We start from the raw sequence: 16,120 nt of genomic DNA on the forward strand, positions 1-16,120 counted from the left end.
ATTCAAATGGAATTAATACTCGTAATTCAAAAATATAATAAGAAACTAAAGAATATTTTTTAAATAAGAATATATATTTAAAAAAAAATTGATTTAGATATAAATCACATATTCGTAATGGTTGATAAAAAAAGAGAAAATATAACTCTATTTATTTCAATACATTATATTAAAATTATTTTTTAAGAAAATGAAATATATTTTCTATTAGTGCTTTATCTTGGCATTTACTCATCTTTTTAAATTTATTTTTATTTCATTTTTAGTAAGTAAATAAAAAAATGTGTTCAATAAGTAATTATTTAATTATATTTATGTTATTCACACATATTGTAGTAAAAGTCGTCGTTATTTGATTATACCACAGTCTTTAGGCTGAAAATTTATTGCCGGTGATATCGAGAGCAAGATTACAGCGAGTCAAAAGTACGATGGATATCGGCGAAAAAATACCGCGAATTCCGTGTTTATTGAGGTTTACGTTCGTTCTCGCTCCTAACGGCAGTGTCCTACTTTGGTAACAACTGTAACACGTATTGATAATCCTGCAACCGCTAAATCGTGTTCACAAAACCCATTGATTATCGATAAAATGAGGCACATTATTATTCATCGTGTTATTTTTACTCGATCGGTATAGTCATTATTTGTTAATATGAAGAAAATATTACGAGCAGCAAGTTATTGATTCGTATTACTAGTCATTACATTGCTGATTTATTTATAGTATAGCGAAAAGAGAGTTTACAATTTTCAGGATATTATTCTTGTTCTATTAATGAAAGAAAGAAAGAAAGAAAGAAAGAAAGAAAAAGAATCGGAAAAAACATCTTTGCGCGCAAACTAAATGCAAATAAAATTTGTATTTATTTTCTTCATTTACAATTCTCTTTAAAAGAGAATAAGGCTACTCCATTTCCTTTTCTACTTACTATGCGCTTCGAGACCACGTTGGAATCTACAAAAATCGAAGTCCGACACGTATTCCGCATTAGAGCTTGAAAAAACGATCGGCAACATGAATTTTATCAGAAATGTCACTCTGAAGTGCGGTTGAAAAAAGCTCGGACGCACACGCGACACACGACATGCTACCTATTACGACAACCATCGCGATGAAACAAAGTAGCTTTTTTTTTGTGACGGAGCAAAGAGGAAGAGGAATGGATCAACGGCGAAATAGAGTGCCAGCCTGACTGCTACAGGGTGATATTAAATTCTCGATGAAAAGAAACTCGCGCGGACCAGTCGCGCAAGTCCTTAGACGTCCTCTTCACCGACCGATTATATAAGAGGTGGCGGCAAACCTCCGTGATTGCTCGCCGCTGAAAGGGATCTTGACGATTTTTTTGTTTAATTTTCCGCTCGACGTTGAAGATCGAGAGGGAGGAAGAGGAACGAAGTCTATCTCTCTCCTGCGCCGCGTTGGTGAAAAAAAGAAGAAGAAAAAGGGGGAAAAGGAAAGAGCTCAAGGATTGATACGCGTTGCGCGTGACCGGGTTCCGAGATACGGTGACGGAAACGACGAATGGCGTTGGCCAATTCTGAGGATGTCCGGGAGAGATTCCTGTTTCTCGAGACAGAGAACGGTTCGTCGTTGCAATTAGGATAACCGGCGCGTGTCTCTCATCGCGAGCTAAACTCGCTAACCTACGTAAGCAAGCGCAATTAGTTAGCTGGTTGTAACGTTGTCACCCGCTGTGAATGCCTTAATCACGTCAAACGGAACGCGCGAGTTACGCTTTAGTATAATCGCCAGACAAATATATTCTCGTAGAAAAAAGTTGATCGCGAAAAGTCAAGCTGGATCGAACACGCGGTCGTAGTATACTTGAAACGATATGCAAAACCAGCGATCTCTGATCCCCCCTTCCCCCTTGCCGCGAGTTCTCGAGTAAGGAAAAAAAAAAAAAAAAAGAGAGAGAGAGAGAGAAGGAGGGAACGAGACGAGTCTCGAGTCTCGAGTCTCGAGTCTCGAGTCGCCGTGGCGCGGTTGAACGTGCAACGGATGCTAAAAACTTGACAGAGGGTGTCGGGAGGGATGAAGAGCCACGTCGACGGATGACGAGGGAAGAGAAAGAGATGGCCAAAAAAGTTGCAAGTATCCAATCATAAGAGGATATTGTGGGATCATAACTCCGTTTGCCGCCGGTTTGTCCAAGTCCTGAAGGACTCTCGTTGTTTCATTCCCATCTCTTCCTTCGGGCATAGTCTACTGCCAACGCTGACTCGGCGGCGAGCATCAGCGATAGCGATTCGCGGCCTCTCGACAGTTTTGTATCGCGAGAAAAACTACACTTCTTTAATTCAACGTAAGCTTTTTTTCCTCTTTTTCGTCTTCACATTCTGTTGCTATACCGTACACTCTTTTCAGTTACATTCAGTTACATTTTCATGCTTTTTTTTTTTTTTTTTTCATGCCCTTCTCTAGAGTTTTGTAAAGTTGAAAGTTGCATGCTTTGAAATTTGCTGCCTTTCTTCTACGGATTTTAAGATTAATTTATTTAGAGTAATTATATGACTAATAATTAATTAGCTTTATGAAGAATAATTTTTAAGTGCAGAATAATATTTTTGTAGAATAATAACACACTAATTGTCCATGCTTGTGTATATAATAATGGCCAAATGAAAACGTCGCTTTTAACATTTGTAAAAGATTTTAACACAAGCCGTGGCATATTTTAACAAACTAAAACAGACTGGTGGACAAATTATATTACATTCGTACATTAAAACGCGAAACGTGAAATATTATAACGTAGGAAGCGGCATTTTAATACTCGACTCTTCCTCGCGATAGCAGAGACCGAGGTGAATTACAAATTATAATATCGCGAGCGCGAGCCACAAAAGATAAAGCCGGCCTGTCGGCCGGCAAACAACGAGAAAAATGTTAGCGAGTTAACACGATAATGCAGCCGCGTGTCCGCGCCGTTTGCGTTGCACCGTGTACGAACGTGGTCGCGTAAAATGAATTAACGGATCAACAAGACGAAAGGGGAAAGGCTGCTCCGGGTTGTAAAAATACGGCTGGCGGCTGGCGGCTGGCGGCTGGCGGCTGACGGCTGGCGGCTGGGCGACGAAGCGCGCACGCGCGCGGCTCTCTCGCGTATAATAAAGAATGAAATATGCACCTCGACTTTACCCTCCGAGATGATACAATGCTCTGGACGAAGAAGCTCTTCGTGCGGCTCTTCGCCGGAAGGGGATCCCCTTTCTTCGCGATTTTCGCCGCATCCAATTAATCATAACTCCTTCTCGCGACAAAGAAAAAGTCAAAGAAAGTAAAGATCGCGAAAGTAATTTACCTTGTTGGTTTTAAACATTCCTCATAAGCGCATGAATTTTTCGATTTAAATTAAAAATTTTCATATAATTAAATTAAATCTTATCAATCTAATCAGTAAGAGGAATAGAAATGTTTAAATTATATCATATAATTAATAATTTAAGAAATTTTATCTAGTTTCAATTTTTTACATTAATGTTAAAAATGAATTTTCTTCCGTGCAATTCTTTTAATGAACAAAAATTATCGTATTATGAAAAACGGCATAGGTATATGAATATGTAACTCATTTTTCAAATTTTAACTTCTGAAAATCGCGACGTCGACATGGAAACATGTTTTATTGCCTGGAGCAAGAAGCGAGTAAGAGGCCGTAATTAAAATTTGTCTGGGAGAGATGGTCCGGAGATCGTCTCGGACTCCGCGTGGAAGGAAAACACGAGTCGCGTTTGGGGGAGGGAGGGACGAAGGAAACACCTGAGGATGGCAGCGACTTGCAGAGGATTTCCTACGGCGACGCCCGGTTCTCGTCTGGTATCAACAATCATCCAGCTTATCTTAATGCAGCATCGTGCTCGCGACTCGCGAGTTGTGCCTTGATCTCGTTAAACTGTCGCAACTTTTTGAAGCTAGTAAACTACGCAGGAAATTCGCGACGCGAAATTTTCGCAAGGGGGATTTATCTGCGCGCGAAAATCGACAAGGGATCGCTGATAAGTAACAAAGACAGATTCTTGCGAAAGTTTGTATTGAGATCGAAGAGCGAACAATTCCTTTAGTTCGCGATACGGTGTATCAAAGTATAAAAGTTATTTATTTTCCCAAGATAATTTTAATTTAAAGCAAAACAATTTTTTAAATCTTCAAAGATGTGAATATTACTTTTAGTCGCCCTAAGCTATATAAATTAATCGAAACGTTAATCTAAAAGGTAATCAAAGACATCGAGGCATGCTCAAGGGTTGAGAAAACTTTTCACAAAATTTCTATTAAAATTAGAAGATATTTATATAAGTCTGTCTTTCTGAATAGACCGCTTCACAATCGCTCGCATTTAACTGCGCATCATCTGTCTGAAACACGTCCAGTGAATCGCGATGGTGAAGAGAAACTCCGTCGAATTTGCGCGCTTCCGCTTAGCATTCGCGTGACAAGAAGCTCCGCGAGATTTTCTCGGTTCACCGGAATCTCCGGATCAAAGAAGACAAGAGAGAGAGAGAGAGAGAGAGAGAGAGAGAGAGAGAGAGAGAGAGACTTTATTTCTTGGAGGCGAAGCGTACGATACGTATCCGCAGGGATCGCGCCAAGATACCGCCTATAAATCTCTCGTCTCGGGATATTACTTAATGCACCGACGTTTCGACGCGCGATAAATCCCACCGTCGAAAATCGACGATGCGCGTTTCGCATCCGTCGTATCCGCGTGACCGAGTAGAGTATATATATGTCGATGCGAATCGCACGTCGTATCGATCATCCCGAACGAAACGAAAGACTGTCCGTTGTTCTTCGCGCCTCGTCGGGGATTTTTCCCCGGGGCGGATGCAGAGAGCTTTTTCCCCGATCGACGCCCGAAATGCGCCCGCGCGCAAATTGACAGATGTTGAAGCAAATCTCGTCCGTTCGGAAATCAAAGTCTACGCGAAAATCTGACGGGAAAGATTTTTTCAAATTTACTTTAATATGTGAAAAAAATGTCGGAAATGCTGTATAAAAGGATGAAAAACAGAGGTAATCTCACTTATGCGTATGTTATATTTCTTAATTCACCCTACACCCTATTTTAAGATGTATTTTCCGCATATCTCTTGCATAATAGAATACGTAAATCTTATTACACAATACGCTCTTGACTCGCTCTGTAACGAGAAAGTAAAGCTCCCGCTCATCTTACTCTCGAGATCTTATCATAAATGTGCGCGAAAATTCTCGTCGTGCAATTTAACGCGACGAGAATTACGTCAAGAGTACGAATTCCGAAGAAATACTGTCTTTTAGTAAGATGACGCGTGCGCCGTGCGCTATATATGGTATATATGTGTACATACGTATACACGCTTGAGATAAGGATGTGCGGAGAGACGGGCCAAAGTGTCAGGCATTATTGCGTTTGCGGATGGCACACATACGTCGATTGACCTCGATTCTCTCACACAGGTGCGATATACCGATCACTGCACCGCGCACCGCACCCTTCCATCCCTGCCTGCCGATATATTCCCACAATAATCGACCGTAAGCCGCCCCAAAATCCCGCAGCCCGCGGCGCGCTCCAAATAAAGAGGAACAAACCGCGCCAACCTACCCTAATTCCGTTGGATGCCGCTGCGGAAAGTCGGCCATCGGGGTGGACGGGAGGGAAAGGAGGAATGGAATTTTCGCCCGCTGGAACGCTCTATATTCCGTCTAACGGCGAATTATCCACGAGGACACGCGATAGAACTTCAAAGCCGGGACCTCGCAACAGATTATATTACGTAATCTAGGCAATGCTCGATCATAACAATCGGATTGGAAATAAAAAATGTGAAATCGATCGCGTGAATTATAAATCCGGATAAAATGAAAGAAAAGGAGTCGATAAAGAAATAAGAGGAATTTTTTTTTTATTAAGGATAGGATAAAAAAAAAACAATGTATATATGTGAATCGAAGAATATTCTTCTTCAAGTTTCTTAATCAAGCGTGGAATCGCAAAATATTTCGATTTATCGCTATCCGGTCGACGGATTAAAGTATAGCGATTACCGTTGCCAGAGTGACGCGACGAAAAGTATTATTCTTTCGTCCTCGCGCGTTCTCGTTAATCGCGATCATTAGCCGGCAGGATCTAATTTCCATTCGTGCCGGAAACGCCGACCGACCGGAGACTTTTATTTCGCTGGATCGAGCAATGGAAATTGGATCCGCCTGGCTGCTGACGGGCAGGAATCAGGTTAATTTTGTCAGCGCGCGACGGATAATCGTACTTGAAGAAAGCTCGTGGGAATCAATGGAATAAAAAAAATAATATTGGCAAATATGTTATTAACTCTTTACGAGATACTTAATTTTCAGATTGAGAGACATCGTGTTCCTGTGAAAATCTGTAAAATATTTCGAACTACGAATCCCTCTTTCTACAGCTTACTGGAGCTAAAATGGAATTTATTTCATTAAAATTTTATATAGTTTAATCCTCAAAATTTTTTGTTAGTAAAAAAACCGTATCAAAGCCGTAATATTAATAATGCAGGAATGATTATGTATTCTGAAAGTAATATATTTCACAAATAAATTATTTTCGACAACGCAATTCGAACGTTATCGATCACCGTAATCGATCATAGAATTCCCTCTCTGGATCTTAATCATCATAAACTTTCGAATTAGCTTTCTAGTAGTAAATACGCACTTGGGATGAAACATGATAAAATATTCAATCGAAGCGCCGTCCAAGCCCCATAACAGCCGAGGGAGACGACGTTCGAGTAACGATCGCTCATCACCATTTGCAGGATACATTTGGCAATTTACGAGTCGTATAAAAGTGCCGTGGAATTAATGTACCGATTCAAAAAAATGACCCGTCCATACCTTTTCGTGCCGAAGTATATTAAAGTCGTCAAAGCTTTTACGCGATGGCGATTGCTTCGCGCGTATTTGTTATCTCTTTCTATTGATGTCATTAGCAAGAAATTATTATACGTGCAGGTTTTTCTTACTAAATGTATCGAGATAAATGAGTTTTTTTAAATTAGTAAAATATGTCGATATATGACTATATCTCTCTTTTCGGTTCATTAATTAATACAGTTGTAAATCTTGTTAAAGAAAAGTTAAAAAAAATTAAGTAGTAATGACAAATTAATGTGTACAATAGATAAATTTATTTGTATATTCCCGAAAGAGAGAAATATCGACTTTAATCTCCAACTTTTCGACAAACTTGTTCTTTTTTATTATTCGAAAGACTTCGTTCCAAGCGATAGTAAAATGTAGCAATTTGCCAAGAGACAAATTACTCAGGTTTATGTGATGACCCGCCGATGTCATGTCACCAGGTTGCTCGTGTTTCGACCTCACTTTCATTATTTCACTAAAAGTAATGAAAGTAAGACGTGCTCATCCATCTTAATCATTATCATTTATGCGCCGCAACATTCCTCCGTTACGTTATACAATTTCTCGATATTTATACGCATCGACCTTTGGTCCTTTATGTAATCGGAATCGATAGTGTCATTTTCAGATTGTACGAGAAGAAAAAGAGAAACGTTAATTTCACCACATTCCGCGTAAGCTATCCAATCTCAACGAAATTTCAACTAATATTCCGCACCACTCACCGCCTGATTCCTTATTAATGTACGCGCACGTGTCGCGAAACGCTCAGGGGACATACGCGCGAGCGCGATAAAAGTTCCATTTCCCGCGCATTAATTCCGGCAAAGAGGCCTTTTATGACGGCACACACAGTCGGAGTTCAGAATTCAATGGAACTTTTCAGACAATGGCGCCGCCGACTTGTTCGAGGGTGGTTCGGTGATGCGGAAGCAAAGCGGATGAAAAAGAGAAGGATCGAGGAAGAGGCGAGAAGCGAGAAGCGAGAAGCGAGAAGCGAGAAGCGAGAAGCGAGAAGCGAGAAGCGAGAAGCGAGAAGCGAGAACGACGACGGTGTCGTATCTAAGACAGTGGTTCTTAAACCACTGGCATCTCTCTCAAAAAAACGCAAAATATGTATTTTTTTGCGCGCATGTATATTCTCGTAAAAATAAATACGAAAGCTATTTTTATGCGAGAATATGCGAGATTCATTTTTTATTTGATCGATCGATTAAAAAAAAAAATCACTTGCGCGTGAACGCTTTCAAAAATTTAATGCATTCCTAGTAGATGCGTGACACCCTCGATTAAGAACCACTGACTTAAGGAGCAGATAGGAAGAAAAACGGAGGGAAGCTGAATAAGTACCGCGCGGCTAAAATCTACCCATGGTCTTTGTATCTTCTGGTCCTTGGCATCTCGAAGATTATTCATTTGATTTCTTAATTTATCGCCCGATACTCTATGTTTCTCTTATTCTTGATTGGCGCTTCCTCGAATCACGACGATATGTAATTTTATAATAAACGAACGATAATAAACGAGAGCTTCGAATTATTATTTTAAGGAGACGAATTATTTAGCGAATCGAGTCATGAGGAGAGTCGCGAACAATTTTTATTTCGGTCCGTTCTCGATATCAAATAAAGTTAACGCCGTATAGAAAAGTGCAGTTTAATCATTTTTAGACACATTCGGTTCTTTAAAGATTAAATTTTGCTGGCGATTATTAAAAAACAAAAACCGCGTTCATATATATTACGTTTTAGTGATTACGATCTTAATTTTTTATTTGGCAAGTTGAAAAAATTCTATGTTATAAGTAATATCTTTTTAATTATAATGATATAAATTTTACCTCTCCCCATAATTAAGTTTTCTTACGCTAGATCAATCATCATATAAAAGTTTTAACTTTAAATTTATTTGAATCTCTCCGTGATATCCTTACTCACTGTTATCATGATTGCATTTTTGCAAAAAAATAAATGCTTTCTCGTGATACTTTGAACTTTAGATACTTACTTGGTAATTTTCTATTTGCTGGTAGTTTAATAATTATGTCGAATAAATTATTACCGAGCTAAGACCGAGGGTAAAAAATTTAAATTGTTTTAAAAAAATGTAAGTGTGCTGTTGCAAAATCTATCGGACTTGTCTAAAATACACGCGCGTCTCGGAAGGATTGAAAATTCCAGAGCAAGAGGTTGCAGACTTAGCGGATAGAGAAGTAGGATAAAAAGCTTTGGACGAAAAACCATCTCCAAGCATCCAATATGTCTGTCCCTGCCTTCGATTTTCCTCCCACTATCTGGGTCAAGGAGGTTATTACACCGTGTTCTTAAATTATCGACCTGTGTTCTCCGGAAGGAACCTCATTATTCCTATCGGCTTTTTTTCGGCACCTTGATCAAACTCCGTCCTCCTTAGACTGGATAACAGAATTTTTATCGCAAAATTTTGAAAACTGACATCTTTCTTCACGAAAAGTTCTCACTGATTTTTAAATTTATCTTTTTGTTTTTTCCCCCCTCTCTCTCTCTCTCTCTCTCTCTCTATCTCTCTTCTATGTTATAGTTTTCTCATAACATTTAGTTTGTTAATCAATTTTACGTATAAAAACTATAATGATATAATTTTAATTTTTTTCTCACGCATTTAATTTTTCTTAGAATTAATATTCTTCTCTACATTCGTTACAATCGTTATATTCACTGTTATTAATTAGGGAAATATTGTAATTGAGAAGGTAAACGAGACTCCGACCGAAATCGCGGGCAAAGTGAAAAATAAAGACAGGTAAATTTGGCGCAACGAAAGCGGCGACTGGAAGGGAAAAGAGTGGAGGGATAAAAAGAGAATATATCGCGTTTTCTCGTATAGTCGGCTCGGATTTGTGTATCGATTGCGAGCGTTCCGATACGCTCGTACTCTACCTCAACCACACATGTACAGTACACACAACACACACACACACAACACACAACACGCTCCGCTCGCGCTCGTCCGATACACGTGTACGCGGAAAAGTAGCAGCGTCGTTTTGTTCCATCGTGCGCGATTAGCCGATGCCCGGAGCGCCATAGTCTACAAACTGCATTTATTGGGTTTATCGGATCGGTAAGCTCGCTTGTTTGCTCGTCGGGCAAACCCAAGAAAAATGTTGCCGATACGACCGACCGGTTTTCATTACGTTACGTTCGCCGCGTATACATACCATACATGCGGTCGCTTCTTTCCTCCTCGTCGGGTTTTTAGTTATTTCCTTTTCATTGCCCTCCAGAGCTCTCTATATTGACTATCCATTTGCATACACTATCCTCGTTTAGCATCTTTGCATTCTTCGAATAAAATTCGTAGAATTTTTCATTTACTGTAGAATTATATTTGAATTAACGCACGTAGTGTATTCATTTTTTCGCCAAATTTCAAGATATTTCAACATAGTTACATTGTCTTCGCGACGATCAATCAGATCGAAAATCCTCGTGTAGCGTTCGCGTAATTTCGCGGAAACTCGGCAAAGTGCAATCGAGTATCTTAATTATGCAGATTTTCGAGGTCGCGAAAGAGGATACTGGAGGAGGGGAGGGAGGAAAGGTGGAAGGGAGAAGTGTTAGTTCATATCAGAGCGGGTCGCGTGTAATTGCAAGGTAATCCTATTTCATTCCGAGTCACTTCAGCCGGTTCGAGCATGAAACGCCAATATTTCCCCACAGCTGCGGGAACGAAGAAGAGAAACGCTATGGCCTCGAAAATTGCGACGACGATCGCGGGATTACCGGCAGCCGCAACCAGTGGCGGATCTGGTGACGCCTGACAAGAGCGAATGGATATAACGAAAATATTATTTTTAACTAGCGAAATCACCCGTAATATATCGCTTGAGAAACTCGCGACGCGTCTTTATAAATGTAACATTAAAAAATATGAAAAATTAAAGTATATATCTTTTCTTCCGATTTATATAATATTTCATAAAATTTTTATTTTTATATTTAATTTATATTATACCTATATTTAACGATATGCTAATACGACGCAATAGCCAAATTTAGAAAAAAAAAAAAATGTATTTTAATTTTTGTCGCTGGTACTCGTATTCTATAATAATGGCAATATATTATAGAGTATAGCGTCCAGACTTTTATCTCCACAGTAGAAAACGCCTATGTACACCATTGAGAGGCGAACAAGGAGCTGGACTGTGGTAAAGAAAGAAAAACCTTTCTCTCTCATTCTAACTTTTGCTATCTTTTTTCATCTCGCGTCTAGAAGCAGTGGGTCTCGAACCATGGACGTTGTGCCTTCTCCCTTTTCTCTCAGAGTCGTTCACAAACTAACCGACACTAAGCATGTGCGACCGACACGAGCATTTCAAACTACAGCGTCTCAATAGCTTAAATTCGCTCCTTTTTTTAGAATTTATTTTATTTTTCAACAAATTTGGATGGAATTGTTAATCAAAAATGTTGTTTCTTTATTTTGAATTTTTTTTCTTTCTAACAATAAATATTTATTTTAGCTCCCTCGAATTGAAAATTTTTCAAAGACACATTTTATTTTTAATTAATTAGAAAACATAATTAATTCGTACAAAAAAATTATCTATTATATAAGTATCTAAAAAAATTACAGACTCATTATTAATTACAAATAAATTATATACATGTAAAGAATTATATATATATATAGAAAGATGTGATAATAAGTGACATAAAAGATTTATTTTAAAACGTGTATGTACATAACGTATCCAAGATTTTCTTATTCTTTTTTTGTTGCACGAAATATCAAAATGACAGCTCGGTGTCTTTTTTCATCCTATTTCGTCTTCGTTATATAATGATAAATCGTGATAAAAATCGAACCTATGATAGTCACTTGTAGAATAAAGACACGTCTCACACATACACGCACGTTCAAATAGATAGCATTATACCTACACAATTGCATAGATGCATGACAGCCGACGCGCGTGTGCACGCGATATTGGGAATGCATCTTGCGGATATGTCATTAGTAGCGTATCCTTCGCAAAACCTTTCGAAGGCAACTCTCGCAGGAAGGGGAGAGGAAGATCGTGGAAAGATATATCGAATTTATCATTCAGGCAAGACGCAAGGGAGAAAAGGGCTGTCGTGTAGCGCAGCTACTGCCATTTCGCGAGAGTGAATTTTTCCTATACGTTTGCCTCTTTTTCCTTCTCTTCTCCTTTTCTATCTCCGTCTCTCCCTGTCGCTGGAAAATGACATTACCATTATTCGATTTGTTTCTTCGCACATACATGCACACAGTTTGATAACTCCCCGGACCGGAAACGCCAGGAGATATTTCGTAAGCGCGAACGCTATGAATACAGACCGATCGAAATGCATGCCTCGAATCGGCCGATGTCTCGTTTATTATTCGTCCGGACTAGAAACTACACCGAGGAAACCGACGTAGATAGACGTTGATAGTCATTGCTATTTATCGCGAGCATCGTTTTAAGTAATAAAAAACGAGGAGTACGAGTTTTAATGATTTTTCGCGCGTGCAAAAACGATCCTTCGAAAATTCTTATTTCTATATTGTTTAATTATTTTGAATCTTCCTGAATTATTCATAGATGGTACGAATTTTTAATACTTAAACTTGTCAAGTATTTAACAATTTTTTAATAATTATTAACAAATTTTACAAAATTATTTAAGTTATCAATGAATATTAGTTAATAGTCTCGAAAGTTTCCAAATTATTTCACGCAATAATCTGTTCTTACTTTTCAAATACATTCAGGTCTGTTTATAATAATGCTGGTTTTAAATGGAAGAGAAAAAAAAAAAACTAACGAGGCCGAGCAATTACTAGACTTTAAAGACTTGCACGTAAAATTGAGTTTGTCTTTGATTAATAGCCAGTCACTAATGTGCCAAGGGCAATGTTTTACGAGATCATTAGGGATACAATGTTATTAATAACGCTATCCCCATTATGGTTAGCCGCAACTATAAATTCGAGTCCGTCTTGTTCATTAATTAAGTACGAAGAAACTTGCAAGAGGATAAGAGAAATGAGAAAACAAATGAGAAAGGTTAGTCGATAAGCGATAGCCTCCGACCGGCCGAAGGCCTGGGCATTTCGAGCCCTCAGGAACTGCGAATCGAATGGAATACCGTGATAAATCTCGCGGCGATCGGTGCAAAAGTGAACCGCAAGCATTAAGGCTTTGAGCTCGTCCTGATCGCTGAGCTTTCAACCCTTGTCGGGATGAGAAAACGTTGAATCGGACTTTTGGAAGATCTCTATAGAGTTTGACAAGAAAGGAAGCGTCTGATTTCTATAAACTAAGAATATAAGCTATCGTTAAGAATTGTAAATGTAGATATATTTTTCACACTAAAATGTATAATTCAGAAGTAAAGAATTGCAAGCTTGTCTTATCTATTTTAGAGTTTTTTTTTTTTTTTTCAATTCGAAAGCGAATTATTTATTTTCACGAGCAAAATTCAATTTGTTGTAAAAGAATTTTCAGTCATTAACTTTTTAAAAATTTCTCTTAATGGAATTGCATCCTTATTATTTGAAAATAATTTATGTGCGTTGAAAATAAATATGAAATTTTGCGAATTACGTAACCCGTACAAAATACATTGAGTTCTCTGTAAATGGCACGCTCCCTCATCAAGCTCGCTCTAATTCGCGAAGTAATTTTTGATATCTATGTTGAAAATAAATATGAAATTTTGAGAATTATGTAACCCGTACAAAATACATTGAGTTCTCTGTAAATGGCACGCTCCCTCACCAAGTTCGCTCTAATTCGCCAAGGTTTAATTTAACCGACGCGACGTAGACACGAAAACCATAGTCGCATTGTCTCTTCGTGTGTGTTAGTCCATTATTTATCAAGAAACGTATTCTCGCGAGAACGAAGCCGAGGTGAATAGGTAGGTAGGTAAATCTCCCGCGACAAAGCGCATCAGCGAGAACGCCATTCTCCTCTCGGTAAAATGAATGTTTCAGGAATGTGGAGTTCGAGGCACGAGGGTTTAAGTAAACTGCAGCGTTTACTCCCGTCGGAATGGATGACCGCGTCTGCGTAATCGAGGCCGTTAGACGAAAAACCAATCGCCGTCCGGATTGTCTCGTCAGAAAAACGCGAAATGGACTCACGTCCAGTGGACATTGAAAAGCCATTTCTGCCGTCTATCGGCCCATCATTTGTTGGCGCTCCTCCCTTTTCCTCCCTTTTCCTCCCTTTTCCTCCTTCTCCTCCTTCTCTTCCTTCTCTTCTTGTCGTTACTTCGAGATCCGGGGATGCTTAACCCTCGCGATTCGCTCGTCCATGAAAGAAACGCTTGAGAAACATATGAGCCGCTTGGATGGACAGGTCATATAGAGTCTCGGATGCCGATCCTAGCAAATCTAGTATCGAGAAGATAAGATCAAATATCTTATACGAAATAGCTCGAGTGGCCGTTCTTCAGACCTCCTTCGTTCTCGAGAAAAGTCCATCTCTTCCTAGTGACCATCTGGCTTTATTTAATCGGCTGATTTTATTGTCCATTGATAATTTATATCTATTTTTTTATCAACATTTCTCTCAGTATAATATATAATGAAATTTAAAATAGAGCGATAGATCTCTTATTTATATGTATGTATGTGTAATAAAATAAGACGACTTTGAGATCGTTTTATTTAGAATTTAGAGGCAAGTTTCCGTTAAGTTCTCCAAGGTACAATCGATTTCGTGAAATGGCATCGAGTGCGTTTGATAAATTTTTTCCTTCTCTATGTATATTTTAATTGCAATAAGTTCATAATTATGATTGCATTATCATATTGATCTGCTTCACCGACGCTATGACTTGCAAAAGCAATCTGAATTAATTTCTGGTTAGTAATTTCCTTCTCAGATTACAGAGCTATCTGTGGCATAGACGAGTAGTCAACATTTAGTCAATGCGAATCACTGCTAACGAACGTTAGTGCAATCAGCTCGTAGAAAGCACCTTTAATTAACTAGGACTGTGACACTCCAAACACGGTTTAATTCCCTTAAGTTCGCTGGACTCACAATCAGATATATACTGATTCATGAACTTCTAGCGTGCACATTTATGTCTATTCCACAATCATCGATGGAATTCTAATTAAAACCATTCAAAAAAAAAACCACTACTGCACCGATCTAAATCAGTCTTGTATACGAAATCTATATATTAAATCATATATATATATATTACATTTTTTTTTTAATTTTACACAATAAATATCGAGAGTTTCGCGTTCAATTTTTATGTAAACTTGTCACAAAAAAGACGAAAGTAGTCTCAGTAGAGTAGTCTTTCATGTATTGATGAAATAAAAATGCAATATGTCGTTGACATGATTCTGTCAATAGACACACGCATAAATATCACGCACACGCGCAAGTCTGTCCCGATCGCGAATAAAGGACTCTTTTCTAGAAAATAGAAAAGACTTTTTTGAAGTCGATCGACCCTCACTCGCTCTCGAGAAACGTGCGTATCGAGGGAGTCATTCGGGTGGAACGTCAAAGGCCAAAGGGGAATATAAAAAAGTCTTTAATCAACGACTCGTTTTTTCGCCGTTCGTTGATTCGTCGGAACTTCGCATTTCATCTCGAGTCCCCGCATCGCGTTCCGATCTCGATTCTGCAAATTTTTGAATTTGAGATTTCCTCGTGCAAGAGGGATAAAGAGAAAAAGAGGGATACGCAGCGAGAACGATATTAAATGGCTTTTTTCGAAAATAAAATCACTTAAAGCACGCGCATCGAGTATTGAAAACTTTTCTCGTTGTCTGGGACATTCGAGCTATTTCAATGTACGTACTTCAAATTAATACTTTCCACTTCCCTATTGCGTTTTAAGGTTTAATCGTATCCGATGAAATGTCGTTCTGTAAAACGTGTATACGGAAAACATTTTCGCAGAAACGCATGACCGGGCACATTTGTTACGAGCGAACGAAATTTAATCTCTGTAAACTGTCCCTACAGACGAGATTTTTGAAAGCTCTTCGTAAACTTGGCAGCGTGCCGACTAAAAAAAAAAAAAAAAAAAAAAAATAAAAGAATGAGCAAATATTGAAAATTTCGAAGAAAACATAATCTACGCCAAGTCACTAGCAGGGCCAAATGTAAAAAGCAGAAGAAAAAATGGAATAAAGAGCAGAAATACAGATTACGAACCTATATAAAGAAATAGAATAAAGAGAAAGAAAGAAAGA

General features: G+C 38.5%; 2 protein-coding genes across 4 annotated transcripts in view; one reads left to right on the forward strand and one right to left on the reverse strand.

The window, feature by feature from the left end:
• The window catches only part of LOC140674375 (uncharacterized), a 204,455-nt gene that overhangs the window by 160,789 nt on the left and 27,546 nt on the right, over positions 1-16,120 (forward strand). The gene's annotated exons all lie outside the window — the stretch shown is intronic.
• The window catches only part of LOC140674374 (uncharacterized), a 168,311-nt gene that overhangs the window by 135,826 nt on the left and 16,365 nt on the right, over positions 1-16,120 (reverse strand). The window lies entirely within an intron of this gene.

The sequence above is a fragment of the Anoplolepis gracilipes genome, chromosome 16, assembly GCF_047496725.1.
Source record: "Anoplolepis gracilipes chromosome 16, ASM4749672v1, whole genome shotgun sequence".
Classification (NCBI taxonomy): Eukaryota; Metazoa; Arthropoda; class Insecta; order Hymenoptera; family Formicidae; genus Anoplolepis; species Anoplolepis gracilipes.